Source organism: Periplaneta americana, chromosome 9 (genome assembly GCF_040183065.1).
Source record: "Periplaneta americana isolate PAMFEO1 chromosome 9, P.americana_PAMFEO1_priV1, whole genome shotgun sequence".
NCBI lineage: Eukaryota > Metazoa > Arthropoda > Insecta > Blattodea > Blattidae > Periplaneta > Periplaneta americana.
The window spans coordinates 111,966,425-111,979,117 of record NC_091125.1 but is presented as its reverse complement, the minus strand read 5'-3'; the positions used below and the strand labels follow the sequence as shown (position 1 = coordinate 111,979,117).

General features: G+C 35.6%; 1 non-coding gene across 1 annotated transcript; it reads left to right on the top strand.

The window, feature by feature from the left end:
* The first annotated feature begins 6,108 nt into the window (after positions 1–6,108).
* TRNAP-AGG (transfer RNA proline (anticodon AGG)) lies at positions 6,109–6,180 on the top strand. The gene has a single exon. It is a non-coding gene; the product is annotated as a tRNA-Pro (tRNA).
* The last annotated feature ends 6,513 nt before the right edge of the window (positions 6,181–12,693 follow it).

The following is a 12,693-nucleotide window of genomic DNA, read 5'->3' as shown; positions in this document are numbered from 1 at the left end:
ATAAACAAATAAATAAATAAATAAATAAAATTTTCTACAATACTTTCCTTCTCTGAACACGTAAGTACGAATGGTTGTAACTCTATCTCGCTAAAAATACGTTAGAAAACTAATAGACATACAGCTCACGTAAATTGGGCGAATGTTTTCAGTATGATTGTACTTCCTTCCAGACTGCCGCTACCACTGTTCCCTCCCACTCCAGTACCGCGCTAGACTAGTTGGAACCACATTCCTCTCAGCACTAAACTCCTCAGAGAATGACAGTATATATTTTATGTTGGAGCGCCTGTGGCGTGGGTGGGAATATCGCCTTGATGTCTACTGCGTGACACGCGAGTCGCACATTGAGTTTCTGTGAGGTATGCGCTATACCAGGCTTCGGCATCGAGAGCGGAACCAGACTCTAAACGGGGACGCTTAATATTCATCCGTCACTCAATCAACGCTGCGCGGTGTTCGGCGGGGAAGAAAGGGGATGAAGAGAAATCATATGGCTCCCCGTGAGAGAGTAGAATCCGCTCTTGCTGCCCAGCCCTGCGCTATACAATTTTTTAATTGTTCTTTCTAGTGCCATCATTTTCATTAAGTACATACGACTACGGACAACAACGATGTAACGGTTTAAAATCTCGGAAGTTTTCTATTGACACCTTATATATTATTGGATTAAGACAGAAACGTTACATAACCAACTAAAAAAAAAAAAAAAAAAGATTAAGATCCAGTTGCAGAAACGCAAATAAAATCAGTCCCTGATCGCCAATCAGTTTGTCTGATTTAATTGATTGTTCGTTGCGTTGCACGAACGTGAATCTCCAATCAACTTGTCTTGATTTACTAAATACTGATTTGAGAAAGAAATGCATTTGACAACAGCGCTATTTAGTAACCACAGCCAATTTTATGCTCTTTAAAAGTCACGAAACAAATGCATCAAGTGGGCGGTGACTAGGGAAACAAGTGAATGCTTTGCTGTTTTGTTGCTTTTAGTAGAAAGGAAACAGGCGGATGCTATTTGTATATAGATTACAATATATTATATCCTATAGTGAAAGAAATTAAGCAAACAAAAAACGCGAGGGGACTTCTGTCGTGGGATTTGCTAGAAGAGTCGACAAGAAATTGGAACATGCATAGCCTCCATAGCCCAAAAGAATTCCATATCCCATCTCTCTGTTTACAAATTGAGCTCGTAATCTACCCATTAAAAATTTTGTGCTATCGTGTGTAGAACCCTGACAACGGGCTACAACATTCCATAATTTCAATGACGGTGTACATTCACAGAAAAGAAACCTTTTCTATTTCGATAAAGTTCGGCATCATTTCCACCAGGTGATTGGATGGGGATGTGAGCAGTCTATACAAACAATTACTCTTGAAAATCCTGACATGGCTGAAAATTCTCTCTGAATTTCAAATCGTTCCCTATCTGAGTTTGGGGGCTTTATGAGATCGTGCGATAACAAAGCAATTTCATGCGTAACATTCCTAATTACTCGGCAAATAGCTGATTTGTGGACCCCCCCCCCCCAAGATCACCCAAGACCGCCTGAAAAATTGCAACAGCATAAAATCTTAGCGTTAGGAGAAAGTGGTAAGTTTCGATATGTCTGTCTACATATATTTGTTTCAATTTTTGAAAGTAACAAAACATACGGATCCTTACTTAACATAAATCTTTGCTCAAATTCTCTACCATTATACACAAAAACAATACTGTATTCATGTCTATCACGGAAATGTCTTCTTCTTAATAATATTTCTTCATTCCAAAATTTCTTCATCAGAAGAATCCATTACGTCGAAAACAATATTGTTACGCTATAACTATTTACTATATAAACTACAGTAACTGCACTATAAAGAGAACAACATAAATACTTGATCAATGATCAGTGACTTAACCAGCAAAAATCTATTGATCAAATCTGATGGAAGACTGTTCTCCGATCAAATACTGATTGTTCTTTCTGCAACAGAAATAGAACTGATGGCCAATCAAATCCTCCTTGATCGCCAAACATATTTGATCGGTGTTTCTGCAACCGGGCCTAAGACATTATATTTCCCACTGAAAGATCCAGCTTTTGACAGAAAATAAAATTCATGCATGTTCTCCATTATATGTCATTTCGCTATCGAAAAAGTATATTCATACAAGAAACCTAGGGCACGGACTCCGGTTTTATTCCTCTGAGGAAGAAAACATACTGTAGATTTTGATTAATATTTCGTCACCATTTGTTGGCTTTGAATCCAGATCCAATGGTTAAACCAGTTAAATAAATGATTAAATAAATTAATAATAATAATAATAATAATAATAATAATAATAATCATAATAATAATAATAAATCATTGTATCCTCGGTCTTTGATCGTCGAGTTGTAGCTGTTAGTAACATATTCATTTTTCAAGTCATCTCCAACAAACAGAGGCGGTGTAGTTATTTTCATGTCCATAAATTTCCCCTTTTATTTATTACTTGGATTTTCCGTGCTCTCTCTTTTCTTCTCCTCGATTTTGCTTCGGGAACCTCCTGGGATTGCCCAGGTTGATTAGGTTATGTCTTGGCCTTGAATGTGAAGTACCTATGAAGATTCTAATCAGTGTAGGGATTAATTATTTTTTCGTTTTATTCATATCTATGTTATCGAGTGAAATCTGTTGATAGAGCGACATGCTGCGGTTTGGGAAAGTCCAATCCGGGGTGGACGCGTATTTTTATTTTATTTTTTGTTACTCTGTAGCTCCCACTACGGGGTTCACTTAGCCCCCTATAAACTTTAACCGGAATTTCCCTGGAATAAAAGATAGCTGGAGCGTATAAGGACCTCAGCACATGTTTTCCTGTGTATTTTGTATTTACAATGCTTGCCAATGAGTCGTAGGTTATTGTGTTCAAATCTAGTTTAGAATTACGAATCTTAAAGTGTGATAAATATCTTTCGCAGACTTCCTTCCAGAATAAAATAAGTATGGATCAGTTTCATAGATTTGTGGTTTATAAAACAAGAAAATACAGTAGAGGATATCAAAGTATACGGTACCAGCAACAAATTCAGAAAACGACCTTACCTTTAAGTACATTCTTTCCCTAATGATGTTTTATTTTAAAAACCAAGGTACATTTAGTACTAATCAAAATATTCATAATTTTAATTCAAGACGTAAATCAGATCCCCATCTACCTTCTGTTAGTCTAAGCTGTTATATAAAAGGAGTTGCCATTGTTTGTGCACGGGTACGTAGATTGTCATATGAAGACGCTAGAGCCGAATCTACCCGTAAATTCCATAAACCAGCCCCAACAAGAGCACACATTCATTTGCTTGTAAACAAATTTAAGCGTACCGGCAGTTTGTGTGATGAGGAACGTCATGGACGACCACGCATATCGGCAGACACTGTACAGCAGGTTCAAATTGTCAGTGATAGGAGTCCAAAGGCATCAACTCGACGCTTCAGTAGGGAGCTGAATGTCCCTGGCAACACAGTGGAAAATTCTACGTTTCACTCTACGAAAACGTGCTCATAAGATCCTAGTTTTGCATCATCTTGAGGACGAAGATTTCGCCTGTCGTCGGGCAATGTGTTGTGACCTCCTGGAGGCTGTACAGAACGAGAATTTAATGGACAACATTTTATTTTCCAAAGAAGCCACTTTCCACAGACACAACAGCCGAATATAGGTATATGAACATTGAACAACCACACGAGACATCGGAGTGGGAACGTGATGCACCAAAGCTGAATGGTGAGTATGACAAAATCAAAACTGCATAGCCCATTTTTTTTTTTTTTTTTTTTTTTGCCGAGAAATCAATAACAGGTAACATATACCTCAATATGTTATAACTGGAGCATTCATTTTTATCCCCTTATTTTTTAATTGTGTGCACATGGAGTTCACGAGTTGTTTGTTGACATCAGATCCAAGGGGTGGAGTACCCTCTGGAACATACTGGACACGTACACTTGCATTAATATAAAGGTGAGTCCCTTCTGTTAATCGTTCTTAAGCGAAACAAATGAACTTCAACTGTTACAATTTATAACTAAGTGCATGCGTAAAGTATCGAAATTAAAGCTTCTCCAGCGATCACTCAACAACAGTTTGTATTTAAGAGAAACTTCTCTCACCATCACAAGACGTTACTGGAGCAAACAGGAAGTAAGGAACGTTACTGTCTTTTACTCCACTTTGTGCCAGTTTTTTTTTTTTTTTTTTTTTTTTTTTTTTTTTTTTTTTTTTTGCCACAATGCCATATAACCAGAGATCTTGTGTAAGACGCCTTTAAGTTTGTTCTTAACTTTTTAGCCAACAGTATTACCCTGTACATCTAGAACATTCATGTTTCTTTCAAGTTCTTCTATTAAATTAAGGGCGTCTGACACTTTCAGATCGCGTGTAATTGTTTTCGAGAACCCTGAAACTACCAAGACCTGCAACACTTAGCGAACGATTCGTTGTGTATATTTTTCCAGAAAGTTCTTAAAATAACTATTTTCCAGCTTGTGAAATGGTATATTACATTTAACCATCATTTCACATAAATCTCTGTAAAATTCCGAGTCCTTAACCTGATTGTCAGTAGAGTTGGACGATTGTTCATTGCCTACCCTGGTGAACAAATTTACGTGGTAAATATGTTTCTTCGAATTACAATGTTGTTTCAAGTGCTTCCCAATATTTACGTCTTACACAAAACACATATTATAGAGTCGGCATGTGACTTTATGTTCATTTCCAGTCTTTCACGATCTCATTCACACGATTCTGTAAAGAACATTTTGCTTTCGGCATTGTAAATGCACTGATCTTGTACAACTAGAGATAATTGACACGGTACGTTCGCTGTGTGCTCTACGCGGTCGGTCTGTCTTACAACTCCACAACTATTTTGTATGTGATCCGTACGTACGCAAGGTCAAGTGACGTCATCCGTACTCCATACAGCTAACTTAACATTCTCTGTCTGTCGTGTTATGGAGCTAAAAATGAATGCTCTAGTTATAACTATTCCTGGAACCTCAGCTTCTACAGGATGGCATACTGGATACAAGTTGTGTTCCAGCAAGACGGTGCTTCTCCACATTTTGCACACATTGTCCGTGACTACCTGAATATATCCTTTCCAGGGAGATGGATAGGTAGAGGGTCACCTCGGCTGTGGGCTTCCCGTTCACCGGACCTTACCCCTTTTAGACTTTTTTTTGCATGGGACTATATAAAGCCCAAGGTGTACACTAGCAAGGTGAATGGTCTATCTGATTTACGGAATCGTATCAGGGAAGCAGCAGGCCTTATTACGGTTGACATGTTACGGTCTATATTTCGTTCCACTACTGAAAGATGGAGTGTGTGTTTTGATATAAATGGCGGTCATGTATAAAGAAAGTAGAATGACTTCAAAACTTCGCAATAACATTGATTTTTCGATCACTATCTTCCTTCAATGAAATGGATAGCGACTTTAGAGACACTCTGTATTTTGTAGAGCCACCAACATAGCTCAGTCGGTAGGCTCACTAGCCTGCTGATCCGGAGCTGCGCTTGGGCTTGGGCTACATTCCCGTTTGTGTTGATTACCTGGTTGGGTTTATCCCGAGGTTTTCCTCAACCATAAGGCAAATGCCAGGTAATCTGTGGCCTCACGTCATCTCGCCAAAAAATTGTAATCTTGTAAAATCTTGACTTGTTTCACATCTTAAAGCTTCAGTGATGATATAAAATCTATGGAATACAATAAATGAAATGAAATGAAATGAAATAATACATGTTATAGTCAATGTGTTTATTTACATGAGTATTTCAGTGTATATGCTTGAGTACGTATATACCTAGTTTTTCGGACTCCTTATCTTTATTTACTTAAACCTGCTTATCCGTTTCTTACATTGTTGAAATGAGATAGGCTTAAAATCTACACTACACTATTTCTAAAAAAAAATTCCTACGCGGACAGTTAATACTCATAGGATAGAACTTTCAAATAGGTAGCCTACATCTTACGAATGTGAAGAACTTCAATGTTACGTTTACACGCGAACTGCTATTAAGAACTTTCTCTTAATGAAATGATTGCGATTACTAATAACGGCTCGTTGGTCTAGGGGTATGATTCTCGCTTAGGGTGCGAGAGGTCCCGGGTTCAAATCCCGGACGAGCCCATATTTTTATTTAAACGTAATACTATTATCCCGTTTCCATCTCTGGAAGTTAACATGATAATGCATTTTTTGCTGGTTGAGTTTACTTTATGTTACAATAATAGTCTAGATGCAGCGTTTTGCGACTGAAAGCGTAGGTTACGAAAATGCACGAGCTATTGTAAAATGTATCCTTAATGGGATTGTTACATGCTTATTCTTAAGGAGCAAGCTATAAACATAGTAACGGCATGGATTTCAGTGAATATTTTGTGGAATATGAGTAGTCGTTAAATTTTCTGTTTCGGATTTCTGAATGTTTCAGATATTTTATTTATTTGGTTATTTAACGACGTTGTATAAACTACTGGAATTGATGATAGCGAGGCGATATTTGGCGAGATGAGGCCGAGAATTCGCCATGGATTATCTGACATTCGCCTTACGTTTAGAAAAACTTCGGAAAAACCACTTTAACCTACATCCGAGCACAACCCCGAATCAGCAGTCAAACACGCTACCGCATGAGCTACGCCGGTGGGTTTCAAATTTCATGTACGAGTATTTCTGTATTCAATGTAAACTCAGTTTCTAAATAATTTCGTATGTTCTTTACTTTCTTTCTATCTGGTATAGATCTAGCTATAAATACAACAGAAACTTGTCCGATTAACAGTAAAATATTATAAATTTACCTTTCTCTCACAGGTAGGTACTAACAATATGTCCCGTGTCCTGTATTATTTTTGGTGGCCCTGTGGTAGCATTTTCAATTTGCTGAGGCAATCGGGCAAGCAGGCTCCAATAATATGTCACCTACTGAAAACTACCGGAACTGTAAATTTGTTATATCTTTGGTTCTGACTTATCCCTTGGTTAGAAAGTTCTCTTACACGATCATAAAATCATAGGGCGGGTATTTTTGAACGCCAGTATACTTGCAACTGTAAGATGTGTATTTTTGGGTAGACTTCAGTGTGCGATATAAGCTAGCTGACGGGGAGTGACTAAAGTTGGTGTGTTTGTTTTGATGTTCCTCGTATAGAGGGCATTGTGATGTTCTTATTATTTAGTGGGTCTACTATTTTTACCCATGCAAATTAAAAAGATCATTATTATTACCGCTTAATTTCAGTAGTTTATACGTATTCCGCAAGTCAAATCAAATTGTTCTGAATAAATTTTGTCGAGAAAAAGCGTGTTCAGCTAAAGTAAAGATTGATAATAATAATAATAATAATAATAATAATAATAATAATAATAATAATAATAATAATAATAATAATAATAATAGCCGTAATGGTTGAAGGCCTTCTCTTCCACTCAACCCGATGGTCTCAAAATGATGAGGAAGATTAGCAAAGTGCTTCTAGAATACATTACTGATGTGGACGTTATTCCTATCGTGTTACCAGATTATAAGTTTTGTCCCCTGACTTCATGTGATGTAGAAAGAATTTTTTCTAATTTTTTCTATGCATAAATTTATTTTTATGGACAGACGAAACAAGTTGAATCCTGAAAACATGGAAAAGATTGTCACAAAGTTTCATGCAGTCATGAAAGGAAATAAATTGCCTGTATGAAATTGGCTTTAATTAAATTAGGAATAGCCAATAAAACAATAACTAAGGGTGCTATTCATAGACATTTCGCTAGCCCGCGCTACGAGCGTGCTAAACTAGCCCCGGTCATGAAAGGAAATAAATTGCCTGTATGAAATTGGTTTTAATTAAATTAGGAATAGCCAATAAAACAATAACTAAGGGTGCTATTCATAGACATTTCGCTAGCCCGCGCTACGAGCGTGCTAAACTAGCCCCGGTCATGAAAGGAAATAAATTGCCTGTATGAAATTGGTTTTAATTAAATTAGGAATAGCCAATAAAACAATAACTAAGGGTGCTATTCATAGACATTTCGCTAGCCCGCGCTACGAGCGTGCTAAACTAGCCCCGGTCATGAAAGGAAATAAATTGCCTGTATGAAATTGGTTTTAATTAAATTAGGAATAGCCAATAAAACAATAACTAAGGGTGCTATTCATAGACATTTCGCTAGCCCGCGCTACGAGCGTGCTAAACTAGCCCCGGTCATGAAAGGAAATAAATTGCCTGTATGAAATTGGTTTTAATTAAATTAGGAATAGCCAATAAAACAATAACTAAGGGTGCTATTCATAGACATTTCGCTAGCCCGCGCTATGAGCGTGCTAAACTAGCCCCGGTTATCGACTGGTTACTTGTACAGAATTCATATCATATCATATCATATCATATCATATCATATCATATATCATATCATATCATATCATATCATATCATATCATATCATATCATATCATATCATATCATCATATCATATCATATCATATCATATCATATCATATCATATCATATCATATCATATCATATCATATCATATCATATCATAACATATCATATCATATCGCTAAAACTGGTTTATGAATACGAAAATCGTTAGTTCGCTGTTCATCCACCGGAAGCCCGCGCTAAGAATGTCTGTGAATATGGCCCTAAGAAATTCAAGTGTCAATGTTTTTCTTTATGCCAAATAGTTTGAATATTTCGCTTTATATGGCCACTGTTTTATTTTTCATGGGATGCTATATTACGATACTTATGCTGGCTCTTCAGCTTTTCGTGAATATGTAAGTACAATTAAAGAAAGAATATTCTTCAACTCCCTCTTATTACTTTTTAAAATCATCCACACCTCCACACCCTCTTATCTAGCATCTCGTTTTGCTTACCTTTCACTACCTCGAACCCGGAACATGTACCTTCTCTCTATTCCTCTGCACAGAACATCCTTCTACTCATCATCTTTCGGCATATCGATTCCACCCCTCTGGAATTCTCTCCCTGACCATCTCAGAGACTGTCGGACAATATCAAAATTCAAATTTAAATTAAAAAATCACATTCTAGTTCATGGAAGTGCTTGTTGAACACCTGTCAGGTTGCGCAACTTCGGCTTAACCCATGACATAAAGTAAATATTGTAACTATGCTGCTGTAAAATTGACAATTAATATGTAATGTAGGCCTAGTTATTATTATTATTATTATTATTATTATTATTATCAGTTATCACTATCATAATTGCTATCTCTGTTTTTATTTCCTTTTTTTTTCTTGTGTTAGCTGGATGAGAGCTCTATAGTGTTCTTTTTACCCTGTTGACCTTCTATAGGGCTTTAATTTAATTTGTATTATTTGCATTAGTGTTTGTATTTCATTTTTGTATTTATATGTGCTATCTGGTAGGATGGAAGAGAAGGCCTTATGGCCTTAATCGTCTCAGATTAAATAAATAAAAAAATACATATTTACATGCATATTTCAGGATTTTTAGCGCATTTAATTCCCAACACTAGTAATAACAGTTTAGCTAATACCCGGTATCGAACCATTCCGAGTCCTTGGGAAGTACGACGCAGGCAGGTGAATGGGCGAGGAGCAGAGAGCGTCAGCGCCTCGTGAATGGGAGAGCGTGTCCCCAGGCTCTGTGTTCGACTGCGGAAGTACAGTGCCGCTTTGTGTATTACCTAACAGGACAGGAATCTCGTATTAATGTGTCAAGAAATCTCAACCTGATTTCGCAACGCCACAAAAAATTAATAATCAACTGTATAACATCAACACCTGTTAGTAAATTTTACAGGGTGTCCAGAACTATAAATTTTCATTTTGCGGAATAGCATGTCACTATTACTGTCTGATTCAGACATTGGGCTGTCGTTAATTGTAGGAGCCTCCATTTGGCTACTCCTTCAGTTTAATGTATTTATTTTTGTTAATTATACGTACCTTCGCAAGAAGATATGTTACCCTACTAGCTTCTTTATATTATGAATCAGTAATATGAATAGCAATTCTTCATCATCACCATCATCATCATCATCATCAAACTCATAACTCATAAGAAGCAGCATCAGCAGCTTCTCAGGTCATTGATTCATACTAACGGCACTCCAACAAAACCACTGAGATGAAACACAGTAATTCCATTGCAAATATCTGTATAGATTTATGCTAGAATGAACAAAGAAATAAAGGAAAAATAATAGATTAATAATGCAACATATAAATTGCATTAACTTTATTTCTCTCTCAATAATATACATGTCTTATAAATAGCAACTAATTCCTTAAAAATCTAAATATCACATCTGAGTGATTAAACGTTTCGTACAATTACAGGGATGTTATCAACCCCTGTCAATTTTTATTTATTTATTTAATTGCTTGTTTATCTATTTATTTATTTACTTATTTATTTACTTATTTATTTATTTATTTTATGTATTTATTTATTTTATGTTTTTACTTGTTCATTTATTTATTTATTTATTTATTTATTTATTTATTTATTTATTTATTTATTTATTTATTTATTTATTTACTTATTTATCTTAGATAACAGTGGTGAATTCAAGGGGAGGTCTTGGTGAGAAATTCTTCTTCTCCAACTTGAAATTTCCTCTCTCAATTATTCAAGGTGCATTTAAAACTATTTTAGTCCTTTATGAATAGATTGTACTGAAAACGCAACCCGACTCTCAGCCGAGCCGTTCGCAGACTCCGTTACAAAGTTTGCAAATAGAGATTGCGCACACCGACACTCCATAAACTGGACTTGGCCTAAATAAGGCTCTAAGTGGCATTTATGTCGAAATTGTGCTTTTATTGCGATAACAATAATTTATCTACCTAGTTGTATAATAAAAATAAGGATCAAGCCCGGACTCGTTCCTTCATCATTTTATTAGGTGTTTATAGATGGCGGGACGTGTATAGGCCTATATCAATAACTTCAAGGTATATTATGATAGCATTTTCTTAGAAAGTTTGAAATTAGCACTTAGATCCTTATTTACTTCAATTCTTTAACAATTAACAAACAAATAGACAGACAAACAAACGTCACAGCATAGACTTCCATTTTCTTTTCCTGTTGAATACACCATTGTTTCCTCAGCCTTTCAAGATCTCTTCTTCTATTGGACTGCATTACAACATAATTGTCGAGTATTCTACCGTATTATATTGCATATGTTGAATATGTTCACTCAATTTTTTTTCTTTTCGTTTATTAACTTTTTTTTGTTATTATGGTATTTCAAATTCGATCTAATTTAGCACACCCTTTAACATTACTCAGGAATTTAATTTCTCTTGTCTGAATACTACTTAGACCTGTTTCTTTCTTATTACCCAATTCTGACTTCAATATAATAATATCGGCACAGCCATTTTTCCTTGAAATTTAATTTGCGTTTCTTTTCTCGACTTTTTTTTTCAGGTACCGTACGTTGTATCGTGTCCCACATAGTCTGAAATAGAGAGTGTTTATTATGTATAGTTTTAACATAGTCATATATTTCCTAAATAATTGAAATGAGAAATTTGTTTTAAAACGCTGTTATTTAGTCTAAGCCTACTATAATTTTATTAATAATATACTCAATTGAGGAAATTTACTAGTTACGATAACTTTGTGCCACTTCAAGCATACTTACAATTTAGTTTCAAGTGATGTTGTTTCATCCGTTAACAATATTTTTGTACAAGAAGTAGAAAGTTAAAATAGTTTACCGAAATATTGTAATTAGTTGGCATATCAGCCACCAATTGAAACCAAATTAAGACATGGCAACAATAAGAATACTTCGGACATTTTCAGTTTAAGGCCTCTCCTGGAAAGTTATACACGGGCAGCCACTGTAAAGGAAAACTGAAATACAAAATAAAGTTTCCAATTTTATACCACAAAAGGAGCTACAAAATGATGATTTAAACCTGCATTTGAGTAGCCTTTTTATCACGCTCTTGGAACACGTGCTTGAAACAATTCATCAACAAGGAGACCTTTAGTCAACATTCTGTCTTCGACCTTCTACATCATACTGGATCTATATTGGAAGATATGCTGGGGTATTCCTTATATGAGTTAAACTAAAACGTAGTACACAGTTCATAGTATACGCTAATACAGGGACATCATTTTATTTTTACTAACATTTTTAATATTAACCTGGCTATATCTTCGGATTAAAGGTCTATAACCGGAAACACCGCTTGCTCCCCCTTCCAAGACTGGAGTTCGATGATACTGGCGTAAAATACAAATCACTTTACTGCGTATAGGAGGGAAGAAAAGTAGTTCATTTATGTAAACTAGGAAATATCGCAATTTTGAGTTTGATAATTTTCATTAGGTTTTTGTTTAATCAAAATACAGTACTGTATTAACAATAAGTGTTTTTACTCACGAATTGAGCTATCCATTCGGACGTATTCATTATGCAGTGTATATTGTAGTGTTACAGCAAATTAGCGTACAATATAGAGAATGAAGTTAAATTGAAAAATAATCATAATATGGATATTTAAACACATTTTTGAAAATGGTGGCCGTTTATTTCGATACAGGCTTCAGTTCTTTTGTGCATGTTATCGCACTATAGTCTATTGCATCTAATTGCCAGTTTCGTCCTTCGTACTAGTA